The following is a 13,867-nucleotide window of genomic DNA, read 5'->3' as shown; positions in this document are numbered from 1 at the left end:
CGGGGCAGGGACCCCCGGGAGGGAGGGATCGCCTCAGCCCGCTCGCAAAGTTTGAGTCAGGCGGTGAGTGATGACACAAGGAAATGCCTCCCCTTCTGAGGAGCCGCTCAGAGGAAACTGGATGACCAACGCAGGGACTATAAAATGATTTCCTTCGCCCAGTCACTTGGAAAACATCTCTGACAAGTGCCTCGATGGAAGGGAGGCTGAGTTTGGGAGCAACGCGCTGAGCAAAGGCCATCAGCCACGCTGGCCTCGATGCTCCAGTGTGGGCCGTGTTTCCTTCCACCGGTGTTAAGAAAAACCTGTTAATTCCTCTTGCTTGTGTCTGTGGTGAACAGGTTTATAAGCAGCCAGTTCTGGAGAACGTTCTGTTTGCTTTGGGTTTTTATTGTAAACTGTATGTGGTGGTTTTGCAGGTAAATTTTTACCCCTGTAATCTCCGACCACATCGCTTCATAGAAGCAGACACTACCTGCAGGAAATGCATATGCAAGCTGACAAAATAAAGTGCTTTGGAATCAAAACATTACACAAATGGCCAAAAAAAGGTCCATTATCAAAAAAAAAAAAAAAAAATAGGCAGTTATCCTAGGAAACATACCATGTCAGAGGTCATTTTATTTACGCTTTGTATTTGCCAGTTTGCAGCAGACAGAAGAAAAATAAAGTTAATACCCTCTGTCAAAAGGTTTTTGTTCTCATAATGGTCTCATGCCATAAAATATTACAGCCTTGCCACTGCTTTTACCCTTTACATCATTGTTCTTGCTTTTGAAAACTGTTAATGAGATCTTTCTGAGTCTCTTTATTTCATACCAGTGTTCAACTTTATGATACTTTATGTGGTGATGATGCCAAAATTAATTTATTTACTAGCCAACATGCAGTGGAATATGTGAGCAGAATTCAAATTGCTCCAAACTAGCTCCAAATATTTTAATATACAATACCATTTTTTAAATACTATCTTATCTCTAGCTGTATCACAGTCAGGGCTTGGTTTCCCATTCTAGGCATTATACCAGGCACATGGTAGTTAGTAGGTTTTGCAGTCTAATTCAAAAGTAGGTGTAGATAACTCTCCTACTGTTTTTCTCTTTACATTTCAAGGCCAATTCAACACTTGTGAAAATGAATTATGATCATTACTCCATCCATTATTATGTGGTAATTTTTTAAAGTTTAAAAGACTATTATGTTTTAAACACATGTAAAAATGTATTTAATCATCTAGGATAGGTTTCTTTTTATAGCTCTCATAGTAAATAGGCAGACCTTTGAATCATTATACAGAGCTGGTGTTAGTGTTTCCAGAGTATGAAGATAAGATAATGGTTGTTTTCTTAATAGCAGGTTTTCCCTGTAGGAACAGAAGCTACAACTGAAACTGTGACCAATGTCTTGTTTTTCATCTGTGTTAAACTGTAAGCAATTCACAAGAAGTTTTGAAGCTTTTTCTACCCTCTGTTTGCACCTAATTTAGCCAACTCACAGTCTAAAAGGTGTGACCTCAAGAGAAAAAGTTTTGCATCTGAAGTTGGGTGCTCAGCAGAGGCTTCTTCCACAGAGGAATACAGCCTGAGTAAAGGCTGGAGCCAGCATCTAGGGAAAATGAGACGTGAGCTTTGCTACCTGCCTCAGCTTCACAGTGCACCTGGCCACTTGGGAATCCTCTTTTGAAGGCAAATCCCAGTCAGATGGAAAAAGGAAGTGTCTCTGGATTTCTGAGTCATTCCATGCTGCTAGAGTAAATGCTTTTGTTGGATAATTTATCTGCTATCCATCCTACAAAAAGACAAGAGAATAAAGTCATACCTATTTATTTTTAATATTTCAGTCTCCTACATATAAATATGCAGTCATTTTGAGAAACAAAAGGCCTGCAGGTGCTAGAAATAGGTATCTGTAGTCAGGAGCTGCTTTTGAAAATAATGACTTTAATCTTTCAGAATATGCAAGGAAGGCATTTAAATGCCTTTTTAAAACAGTGCTTGAGCAGGCTGTAAAATAAGAAGTAATATTTCTTTCCCAGAGCTACTGTGAGACTCAGTTCATTTCTCTGTAATGCCCCCATCAGAATTTCACAGCTCAGGACAGCTTAAGGCTTGTACTTTCATGAGAAAAGAACATTATGTGAGATTTGGATTTCCACAAGGTTTTCACAAGTCTCTTGGTGCTGTCAGTGAGATCTCCTGGGGAAGACCCAAGAACCACAGGACAGGCCTGCTTACAATTTTATGCTGCGAAGCTTTAAAACAAATGAGGCAGCAGCTGTGCCTGAACTCGTGAATTGTGACATAGTTTTCTGTGTATGTGTGAGAACAGCTTTACTGTTATTTTGTTGGCTTGTTATCTGTACAGTATTAAACACAAAGGAGAGAGACTTCACACAGAAAAACAAACAAGCCCCCCACCCACTCAGTGTTTACAGCAGCCCAACAAGCACTTGCAAGGCCGAGGCTTCCTAGTGGGCTTCAGCTGGTTCTGACTGTGGGTACAGAGGAGAGCACGAGCTTCCTGAATAAACACACTCCTGCCACAGTGCTTGTGTGCCTATCTTCTGTTTGCCCAACACTGAAACAATAGTGTTCTCACCATCTCCCTGCCCAATGACTTCGCTGTCACCCTTGGACACGGATTCTGAAGTTGCAGACGTGCCCATCTTGGCTTCCAACACATCACTTTTCCCCATGCACTGGCCCCTGCCCTTTGCAGCAGACATTGTTGCTGACTTTCATTTGTCCCCATCATCTTCCTCTTTCCCTCTCTCATTACTTCTCTTTATTTATTACAGGTCTCTAGATTGCCAGGTATCTCTGGAGAAACAGCTCTGTACTACTCCTCACATCAGGTTCTCACATACACTCAGAGAAGACACACTTCCAGAGGCAGGGGAAGTTCGAACTTCCACCTGTCTCCCTGCAGCTTAGGGCTGAAGGACAACAGCACAGGCCTCGCATGGCTGCCAGGTCATGTTGATGCACAGAACAGGCTAAAACCACATCAGCCAGGTGTGCAGAGTTAGAGCTGTGCTGCCAAGGTGACACCCAGAGGCTGACCTGTTCCCAGGGAAGGTGATTTACCATGCAGCCTAGGTGAAATAGTTTGAATGCGGTGAATTTGCACTGGTGCCTCTCAGGCCTGCCAAACCTTCTTGATGCTTCTTAGGCTAGTGTCATACCTGGCACTGGATCCAGATAGAGAAAACGGCTGGTGCACACCTATCTGCAATGCCATCCATCTCTGGGGAAGAGGTGCGTCCATGAGCTACACTGAACAGCTGTGTGCATGCTGCCAAAGTCAGAGGAAGGTTGCAAGAGCTGGTATCTGGATTTCAGTGTACCTGGCAATTGCACAAAACTCTAAAAGGCTGAAATTTGATCTGCACATGATGGAGAAGTCAATATTCCTCCCTCTGCAGAGACCTTTGTGAGTTAGAATATATGCTGGCTGAGTGCTGGAGTACTTCAGAGTGCAACTGTGATAAAATGCAAAGCTGGGGGAAGGCATGGGGGATACAATGGCACTATTGTACATTTTGCCTGCACAGGCATTACACCAAAAGTCCTTGACAGTAGCATCAGATGAGCCAGACATTTTTCTATTAATCAGGAAAAGCAAAGCACAAAATAAACAGCAAGCATCCTGACCTTTTAGCTGACAAATCATTCACCTATTTTAAATCTACAAGTAAATTTAGTACTCCTGATACAGAACAGCTGAAGTTACAGATTTAAAACAGGCAACTACACATCAACTTTTCCACATTGACAGCTCTGCCACAGGAACTTTAACAGCAGCCAGCAGTACCTTTCTGCTCCTGCCTGGGCAGATGCTTAGGTTCTACACTGATGCGCTTAATATAAATGATTAATAAAGAGAAAAGAGCATTGACCATAGAACAGGAATGAGCAGCAACCTTCAGATCTAGAGCTCCAAACCAACTTGCCCAATATTCAGGAGGAGCTAGGTCCATATTTAGGGGACATGTGGTCTAGTTATCCGTGACAATTTTATTGTTTCTTGTCTTCACAGGAAAAGACAGAAACATTAATACACATTAATAACAAGTGTGACTTGAACGATGTTACTGAAGTTACATTAGAGTCCTGCATGAATGCTGTTACTCAAAATTAAACTGGACTTCATTTGATTTTGCTTTCTTCAGTTTCAGAGTGAAGTACACTAAATCAGATTAATGTCACTTAATTCTGAATAAAAATATCTGCATAGGGACTTAATAGAATTTAAATAATCTACTTTAAAAGATAATTCAGGTAAGATTTCCTGAGTGTCCCCTTCAAGGAAAGACTCACATCAATAGACTTAATGGGAATTGTTCCTGGATCATGCTGGTATGAGGTCAAAACATCAACCAACACCAACCAGAAAGTAGTGATGTCTGTCTCAGATGTCTTTGCTCTAAGAGCATGAGCATCTGATCCAGAGCCAGCTCCGTCCTGGCCCTCTTCTCTAACAGGTTTGGACTCAGCATCTTGAGCCAAATGTTCTCAATGCCTCCAAAACTGGGGTTTTGTTCTGGACTTCATATTCTCCCTCTCTCCAATATTATTAATCTGTACACCACTTTAAGATAAAAACCTTAGCACAAAGACATAATAACATTTCACTGTACTAATCACTCAGGTGGCCAAATATAGAATCTATGCTCCTTAGACCACCTATTATAGGTGATAAACTGTTCTCCAAAGGGCAGTTCAGAACAGGACTCTCACTGCGTAGTAGTGAGCAAAGTAACCTCATAGCTCAGACATCTGAAGTAGATAGATGTCTAATGTGAAGCATTTAGGATACCTCAATCAGCTTCACTTTGTAATTTTAGTGACCTGATGCATAACGAAGTCTTCAGACCTGCCCAGCTGCCCTGACCCTTCTGTTCAGCTTCCACAGCCATTTTATATTGCTATCTAATGCAAATAGCTTCACGCTGTGCATATGACTCCATATGGAGCCATATGACCTTGTTTTTTTCACATATAGGAGCTGTTCCCTGCTGTTCAAGAATGAGTCATGTCTTGTTCAGAGCATCATTAAATCTTTCAGTTAAACATTGCTCAGTAATCTATCCAGCCAGTAACCCTGAGTCAAAATTTCAAGTGCTCATAGACAATGTAATACATTTTTCACATTAATCCGTTGAGACGTACTAAGGAGTCTAATAAATACATGCACAGTCTGCTCTGGAAGAAAAAGAAAAGTAAACTAAACACAGTCATACATTAACTCTTTAGAGCATCAAATCCAGATTTTAGAATATGAAAAACTTCCAAATTTGAGTGAGACAATGACGTATGCCTTCTATTGCATTTAGACAGAGACTTAATCTTGATATTCAAAGCCTTCCAAAACTCTTGTGATTTAAAAATAGCAAAATGTATTGCTTTTGAAGTATGGGCTTGTTACAGCTATTTAGGAACCTCTTACTGAACTCAGACAGATCTTGAACCTCCCCTGGGGATGGTTTAGATGTCAGTGTTCATTCATTAACAGATTGGAAACTGTCCAGGACAATACTGCAAGAAAACACACAATGTCCAGGCTTTCTTTTTGTTTCTTCCTGTCTTAAATGGGATTTGCTGTGCATTTCTCTACAAATAAATTCAAGGTTAAATATGATGAACAGGGCAAGGAATGCTGAGAAATTTACCCCAATATTAGCAATGAATACTGCTTATTGGTCAACAGGGTCTTTCTCTTTAGAGGCAAGGGAAGCATCTAGCAAATCTTTGCCTGTGCAGTGAGAATCTCATCTCATGCTAATGCCAATACATCTTCCTGCTCTTCATCTCTAGTAGTGTGTGCAAATGTCTTACTCTTTATTAACGCGGAGACACATGCTGAGTAACTAGCCCTAATGCCATCCAGACACAGGGTTCAGGCAAAAGCTTACTGATCCCAACAAGTTAGATGTTACCTCTTGTTGGATATTCTTCTGTAGAAGAAACAAACAAGCTCTCTTACAGAAGCAGGCAGCTGAAACGGGAACAGTCACCCCTAAGAAAGAAGGCAGAAGGGCAGACCCTGTGGAGAAGTCAAAGCATTCAGGGTTTCTCCTGACTGAAATGTTGGGCTTTGAAGATATGGGGAGGAGGGCACTGCTCGGAGCAGCTATGTTCCTATAGTCTGACAGCAGTCTTCTCCCAAATCCAGGCAGAAACAGATAAACTCTGCTAGAATGACCTTGAGGAAAAGAAAAGAAAAAATGAGAAGAAAAAAAAAAAAAAAAGCTCGTGGAGTGCTTCTGGTGAAAGTGCTGGCTGAAAGGATTGAAAATCATGCAGATAAATTGTCTCCTATTGTCCAATTCCTCTGTTCAATGAAACAGAATTTTGTACTTTCTTTGTAAATAAAAGGGCTGCATCAAAGTACTCGAATGATCAATTTTGCCTGCTATTAGAAACAATCTGCTGGGCCTAAAACCATCTAAGTGCTTTGGTCAAAGACAGGGAATGAAAGCTCCACCCATTTCCTCATGGAAAGGCAACAACTTCATCCCTTTGATTGCAACTGCACAGAGCTTGAAAAGTCAATGGTGCATGAAGCATGGTTGCTTTGATTTATGAAGTGCAGACTGGGGGACATGTGCCGTGGACATAATAGCTCCTGACACTCCTCTGCCCTCAACTTTGTCTTTCACTGACCTAAGTACAAAGTAGGTGTAAAGTCAAACTAGTGACTTTGCATTGGTGGAAAGGAGTCCAGAAACACAACAATTAGGAAATCAATTGGTGGGAGCACACAGCCTTATTCATGTTTGTATGCAATGAAGAAAACACAGATGTGACCTTTTTCAGCAAGTCAGTGCACTAATTAGTGTCAGAGATAATAACCACTAAACATGAAAATCTGACCTATATCTAGCACAAAAGGGGAAAAGGCAGCAATTTACTTAAGTCTCTATTATACTGCTAATGATTATGAGCTGAAAAACTAGACCATAATGCAAGGAAACTTGTAATTAAAAAGCATCAATTATCATTTTCTCCTTGTAGGGGACATTAATCAGGTCCGCTTGCCACAGTCTCATTCAATACACAGATAGACCTATAGGATTGTGATTCTTCCTAGAACAGTCATAAAGAAATCTAGTCAATGGGAAAAATTCTGCTTCAGTGAGAAAAGAGAAAAAGAAAGGAAAAGGAAATTAGTATAGTTAAAGAAAAACCTTTCAGCGTTTCTTGTTTGACAAAGCACAGGTGTGTGTCAGGGTTGTTTTCTAGTAGGGCAGCCGTGCCTCCCTCCAGCGATGACTAAACTGGATTTAAGCAGCGTACACAATGTTCTGAGGTTTCAGGACTAAGCCAGCTAATACTTCAGTCATGCTGAACATACCATCCTTCTGTAGAGATCAACCAGTCCCCGAGGTCCCTGGGAGGAATGTGAATCTCTCAAAGTCTGCATATTTCCCCTCTGTGCTCCCTTAAGGCCTCAAACTTCCAGCCAAGGGGGCAGATTGGCTGGAGGTTGCCAGAGGCTCAGCACCCACAGGCAGAACCAGTTGCTCAAGTGTGCCTGGCCATGCTGTAAATACATTTAGATTTCTTCCAAAGAGCTCCAGCCCTGAGGAATACTCTGAGTCAGGGCTGAGCTCCGGTCACTGGATTTGTTTGGAAATTGCAGCCAGGGAGGCAGTTCCCTGTTGTTCTCTGTGGCTACGTGCAGAGGCATTTCCAGGAGTCCAGGGCAGGGGCAATTGCTACAGGCCCATAAGGGGAAGAGGCCACAAAAGAAGCAGCAGCAGCCATGTGTGCTAAGAGTTACAGGAATATCAGGCATGGCAGGTCCACCTTGCTTGTGCGAAATATTGTCATTAATGGCCAAAGTAATTGAGGGAATACAGGCTGTCTAGTCCTGAACACCCAACTGGGTGATGTGGGCACAGTCAGTGGCTAGAAGATTTAATCTATCATTATGCACACAAGGACTACATTTAAACACACTTGGCTTTACCTGATGTCAGCTCTGCCATGGATAACTGCAGAATCACAGCTCATCTCTAGCCACCTCTAAGCTTTTTCCTCTTAGCATCTTCTGTAGCTCTTGGTCTTTAAATCTCCTGCTCCTTTAATGATCATGAAGTTGAAATGAAAACATAAAAGACAACTCAAACAGCAACAAAATTAAAACTATGTTTTGCATGACGGAGACTTTGTGAGATTTTCATTATTACTGTGCTTTAAATAATTTAAAATTATTCAAAAGCAATCTATATTTTCTATTGACAGCCTCATGCTAATTTAATAACCTGTGTGGCTGTAATTTTCATTAATTGGCTTACACTCTGAACACATTTTAATAGACTTGACAATTTTTTCTTCCATTAGACTCTTACAGTCTATTACCAAACAGGGATGCTGAGTTCACCCCTTCCAGTAATACCATAACTGAGCCCACTTAAGACAAAGCCCTCATCTTTTCCCTGTTGATGGCAATCTCTCTGCCCCCCTCCTCCTGAGGACAGGCCAGCAGCTCTCATTCTCACTGCCTTGGAAGCACTTATCCCCAGACAGAGCAGAGAGTCCCCTAGGGAAAGGCTGGGGCTGGGAAGTGGTCATTCCACTTGGGAGAGGGCACATTGCTGCAGCTTACCCCTAGCTGGGCACTGAACTGGCTCAGAAGGAGCCTGGTGGGTGGTGAGGGCCACAGGGGAGTTCAGACATTTGTCACGGATTAGTTCCATGAAGACAAAAGTCAGTCAGGGCTGTCAGTTCAGCAGCTCTGAGCAATCTGAAGTTCACAGTTGAGACATATCTGCCCTCGTAGCACTGTCTCATTGATTTTCAGAGTGAAACTGTGTCAGTTGCAGTGGAGACTTGGCTCAGTGTGTAGTTTAAAAAAAAAAAAAAAGAATAAAAACAAAGCCAGAGCAGAGGATTTAAAGCCAAGCTCTCCCCATGCAAGTGTTGATAAGTGCTTTGTGGAAACAGGCTATTTCAGCAGTCACAGTCCCTCTGCAAGCACTGAACATGTCTTGGATTGTGCCAGATAAATAAGAGCATAATAGGATTTTTCTTCTGAAGACACAAACTCCCTGTGGCAATATCACAGCCTGTTACAGCAGCATGTATCAGGTAGGTTCCTCAGTGCCTGATGACTGCATGTCCCCACACAGGGCTAACACACTGACGGCACCAACTGAAACAAACCTATTGCCTTCCTGGATCAATACTGCAGCTACCTGCAAAAGTGCCTTTTATTAACAGGTGTATTTTATACTACTCCTAGGAGCCACAGAACTTCTGAAAAAAACAGCAATGCTTGGAACAAGCCAACCTCTGCAGTACTGATTCAGCCTCACCATGTTCCCCAAGCATCACCAATGCCATAAGGTATAGAGTCAGCAAGGTGACCACACCGAAGGGCTGTCTCCCAAACCTTCCACGATCTCTTCATTTTTCTCCCCCATCCCTGCTCCCTCCCCTCTGTCTCTACTTCTGGGGTGCTTTTGCAGGGGCTGCCTTAGACCCTTGCTGGTTTGTGCTAAGTCTTTCATTTCAGTTTTGTGCTGTTATTCTGTTTGCCTGTCATCAGACTTTTCAGCTGACTCCCTCCCTGAGGAAACTGTGATTTCTTTTGCTATTAAATTTAAAACTTAACTACAGTGATTATTTCCTGCAGTGGTGAGAATTCTCTCAGCCTTCCCACTCAACATGTCTATGGCTGGTGAGAAAACAAATTACCTGTATAAATGCTCACAGTTAATTGAAGTTTCCCATGCAAGCCAAGTTCTCGTGATTGCTAGGCTCTCTATGCTTTTTTATTTTTAATAGGAGCACCTGTGATTTACATTGGAGAATTTCAAAGGATGAAGACAATAAGCTCTGTTCTTTGTGATTCTTTAGACACGATAACTTGCTTATTACTTCCCAAATAACTATAAAAGTGATGTTTATTTTGCTTTCACTGGTCTATTCTGAAAGGGCCTGAAATTCTAAACAACAAAACGTGCTAGCATTTTAAATTTGTCCTGATACTTTGCTATCCATCAGTTTGATTTCTAGTTTACTTGGTGTGATTTTTTTTCAACTGTTTTTCTCAAACTCTTTTTCCTTTCCTTGTACGTGCCCTTTCCCTCGCAACAGCTGCAGCCCGTCTGACAGCATTACTGCCCCTGTGCTCAAAAGCTGGGGGCTTATGATGCAAGTGAGCTTACGGGTGAATTGCAACATTAAGAACTTGAACTGGACCAAGCTCACGAAGAAGCAATTAGAACAAGCACATAGCTTCCCCTGAAAAGTAAATAAACTTCGGGGTTTAATCACCCACCGATGAACAGGATGTTTACTCCGCACAGAATGAGTGCCCTGCATTTTACAAACAATTAATTGACCTGTGTAAGAGAGAAAGAAGTGGTGGTTGGCAGGCTTTTGAAAACTCTCCTAAAGAGTGGCCGAGATCAGACGAGGAGCTCCCACCACTGCAGGAAGGAAAGTCCCACGGCTCAGCTCTGCGGCTCCAACAGGTGCCCAGGAGCACCCCTGCGGGGAGCAGGGACGTGGCCCCCGCCTGCAGCCCTGCGACTTCTCTGCCACCGGGGGGCAGCACCGCATCGGGCTGCAAGGTCCCGGCCCGGGCACCCGTGGCACTGAAAGGAGGCTTGGCAGAGCATTTCGTGCCCTTCCCCGGTGGTTTCTAGCATGAAGCAGCCGGCACATCGTCGCTGCTTTTTCCACCAAAGGTCACACACAAACGCACTTACATTAGACAAGAAAATAAGTAGCTGCTAGTTTGCTGGAAAGGAAAAAACTAATGGTGGCAAGCAGGAAGAGGCTTTTGGCTTAAAGCGTTTCTGTCCCAAAGCCTCTGCTCTAGAACAGTAAAAATGTTATAAAGTTAATCAAATGAGGGAGTGGGATGTGCAGGTCACTTTCTGAACATGCTTAAGTCAAGAAGGACGTGGCCCTGCCAAAACTGCTCAGAAAAGGCAATGCCACGAAGGGGCCTGAGAATTTTCCCTAGTCCTCCTGTCAAAATGAGTTTTTAACAGCTAGCTTGAATTCTTACTGTAAAGCATTCCCTAGCATAAAAAATGATATGCTGGGGAAAATTCATGCAAGTTTATCTACAAAATGCAAGCTCAGACTTTTAGATTTAGATACAAATGTTGAGACTTTCAGATACCTTTATCTCAAAATTATCATTCTTCCTTGGTCCTGATAACCAGAAAACATTAACAAACTGCTAAAAGTTTCAACTTAGAAAGGTAACACCATCATTTCTTTCCTAGTTTAGGAATTAACACATAAGTGGTACTGCAATTTTTAACGTGAAAAGCTGTTGCTCTTGCTCTTTCCTGGGTCTTCATGAATCATAAAAACCTCTCTTAAGAAAGAGAGTCTGAGGGAAAAGGTCTTTTTCTCCTCTCAAGCAAGCGGTCTCAAGTTATTACTAATGTGAATGACACCTGCAGGCGCTGTTCTGCAAGGTGCTTTTTCTTACAGTCTCACATGAAACACGTCATTGTGCACATGGATTGGCTCTTTCAGGTGCAAAACAGCATAAATGTCACCACACAAACACAGCCTTAATCTAATTGGGGCAGACAGGTGTCTGCACATTGCCATGTGCGCACAGGAGAGCCAACAGGACTAGCAGTGCAAATAGGAAAGCAAAAGCCTGTCACCTTCAACTCACCACGCCTACATACTACCTTATAAATCCAAGCTTGTCCCCACCCCAAACTGATTTTAGGAGATCCTTTTATTTGTCTTCTCGAAACATAAATATTTAGCAACACACCTCATCTTATATTTGCTGAGTGCAGCTTGGTGACAGGTAGAAATCTGAATTGGCTTTTTGGTTGTTTTTCAATAACATATTGTTTGACCTCTAATCTGGGTTTTAATCTGTTTCAGTAACAGATTCAAGGCATTTCCCAAATGTTTCTAGTGACACAATGGGGCTTGTTTGGCATCCAGAAGACATGCTTATAACAGGACATTTGGACTCCTTGTGTAGTTGTTTACTTCCTGGGCTCATTGACCTTGTCTTCGCTGGAGATGTCTGTTGATCTGTGTCCCATATTTTTAAATATTTGTGATGTATCTGTAAAACAAAGCAAAAGTGCTCAAAGCAGTACACAGCACTCTAATAAATGAATGTATCAGGTATGCTTCAGGAGAGCAAATAAACAACCTTTATTATAGCTAAATCCAAAACACTTCAGGATTAAGTTAGGATTAGCCAAGGGATGATCTGAAATAGACCAATGAATTGTCCGATGGCTACTCCATCCTGCACAGATGACACCGTGAAACTTCCCAGAAACCAGTGCTTTTCTGAGCCTTGACAAGGGCTGTGGAAAGGTTTGTGGAGGAACTTTTACCTTTGTAATTTAGCAAGAGATGTGAATGCAAGCACTCCTGTGCTCACTCTTAAACTTAATTAAGTATTTACCTGCTGCTAAACTGGTCCATGACAACAGATCTAGGTGCCTGAAATCAGTTGTTACAGAGACAACATCTTCCATACATCATTTATGAAATGTATCTGTACGATTCATCACTAAGAAGCTTCACAGATATTCACTTGCAAGTGGTCACTAATATGAACATGCAAGATCCAGTGCAAAGTTCAGTTCAGAGTTTTTTTTATTAGAACACCTTTTCACATTCCCTATAGTAACAGACTTGTATGGACACTTGTGGGATGCTAGAATGAACATCTTTCATCAGAATTCAGTCATTTGTGAAAGGCTTATGATACAAAAAACATTTGCATGGGGAACAATAAATTAGAAATACTAGCCAGTAACTTGAGCTTGAAAATTTAAAAGTTTGGAATGAAGATATAAAACCTTTTTGTATTTCTTGCTGATTTTGTGCCTTTGATGCAATGCTTTAAGCAGTAACTATATATGTATATACACATCCATGTCTTCTCTTTCTAATTAAAATGAGAACCTTCTTACCTGTGGCCCAGATCTTGTAGTAATTTAATCTGCAGTAAGAAAAGGAGAGCAATTGCAATGTCAGAGACCAGCTTCTTAAAGGATGTTAAAGGACGGTACTTTTTGTTTTTCTGTTAAACTAATGCAACTGAAAAAAACGTGGGCTTCAGAGATTAGATCCAGGTCCAGAACTGGATCCATGATAATCATTTATCATACTATAGAGAAGAGGAATAGGTATGGAGTTCCGTAGTGGACAAGCTGGGCACAAGTATAACTTTAGATCTCTCCTAAAATCCCAGGAATAAGCATTATACATAACTGTTTTTTCAGATACAAACTCACCGACCTCGGTGTAGTATCCACCCACTCAAGATGTTTATTTTGCATCATCCAAAATAAGCATGATTAGCAATCATTCCTTGAAGAACCATCATAGCAAACTAACCAACAACATCAGAACTTTTAGAAGGAAAAAGCAGTTTAGCAAAGAATAAAGAATATTTGTGTCTCTACTGACAGAAGCACTTGGTAAAGTACTGAATCTCTGAACAGTTATTCAAGTTTTTAGAGAGCCCAGAGCTCACTCTTCTGTTAGGCCCTAATTGCAGCATAGCATCCAAATGAGCTATAAATTAGCTGGCTCCAAGACTGGTAGCAGTCCAGCTGCTGCAGCACAGGGAGTTCAGCGCAAGATGCAAGATCACATCGAAGTACATACATGGCTGGGCAGGCTGTGCTGAGCTCTGTTCTGCCACAGTAGAGTGTTACTGATTACCAAGTTAGCTAGTTTAAAGCAAGCTTAGATATTTCTACATTCTATTAGCATCACAGTAGTTACTGCACTGCAGAAATGTACTTTCTCAGCCATAGTTTCCCCTTTTATTTCCTCAGAGCATGATGAATTGGGAGGCTAGAAAGACAAAATTTCATTAGCAGGGGAAATTAAAGATG

The 13,867-nt window shown here is 41.8% G+C and overlaps 1 long non-coding RNA gene across 1 annotated transcript; it reads right to left on the bottom strand.

The window, feature by feature from the left end:
* Window positions 1-574: 574 nt before the first annotated feature.
* LOC137841767 (uncharacterized) lies at window positions 575-13,850 on the bottom strand. The gene is made up of 3 exons (XR_011088728.1): window positions 11,764-13,850; window positions 7,975-8,086; window positions 575-1,788 (listed from the first exon to the last, which is right to left on the bottom strand). It is a non-coding gene; the product is annotated as an uncharacterized lncRNA (long non-coding RNA).
* Window positions 13,851-13,867: the final 17 nt, after the last annotated feature.

The sequence above is a fragment of the Anas acuta genome, chromosome 18, assembly GCF_963932015.1.
Source record: "Anas acuta chromosome 18, bAnaAcu1.1, whole genome shotgun sequence".
Taxonomy (NCBI): domain Eukaryota; kingdom Metazoa; phylum Chordata; class Aves; order Anseriformes; family Anatidae; genus Anas; species Anas acuta.
Note: the sequence above shows the minus strand (reverse complement) of the source record. Positions and strands in the feature narration are given on the sequence as shown.